This window comes from Monopterus albus, unplaced genomic scaffold, assembly GCF_001952655.1.
Source record: "Monopterus albus unplaced genomic scaffold, M_albus_1.0 scaffold394.1, whole genome shotgun sequence".
Lineage (NCBI taxonomy): Eukaryota > Metazoa > Chordata > Actinopteri > Synbranchiformes > Synbranchidae > Monopterus > Monopterus albus.
Window position 1 is genome coordinate 66,764 of NW_018128274.1, and position 657 is coordinate 67,420.

Consider the following 657-nt stretch of genomic DNA (forward strand, 5'->3'; position numbering starts at 1 on the left):
ATTTTCCCCCGTCCGGCTTCCCCCCCCACCCGACCGTACGTACCTCTGAAGAGAACCAGCTGCTCATCCACCGTCATGTGAGGCCCCAGGTCGTAGAGGAGCAACAGCTGCTCCGCCCACATGTCCCAGACTTGGCGCATGGCCGCCAGCTTGTCGGCGTCCCGCCTCGCCATTCGCGTCTCGCCGTTCGTGTCTCGCGGTCGTTGAAGCGCAGCAGCGTCCTGTAGATGTGAATAAGCTTGAGCGGCATGGTGGCATGGGAGATCGGCCTCCCGCTTATGACATGCCGCAGGCTGGCCGTGGCCTCGCCCACCAGGATCAGCAGGCCCATGTAGGCGCACAGGTCAGTCTTGTCCATCGTCCGCCAGGCGTCAGCATACCTGCGGTGGCCCTTGAGATTTGTCGCCTCCAGGACGATGCTCTCTATCGCCGGCATGACGAACAGGTGGAACGCCGAGGCAATGTCGCAGACCCATGCACGGGGCGTAGCTCATGGATCCCCGGGTCGGAGGAGGAGGAGAAGTCACCGCCGCCTCGGGGTATTACAGTGGGAAACCATGGATGAGTAAGGGATTACAGAATGCATGTAAAAAGAAGAATGCGTTATATAAAGAATTTATAAAGGACAGATCCAAGAAGGCGGAAGAAAAATATAAG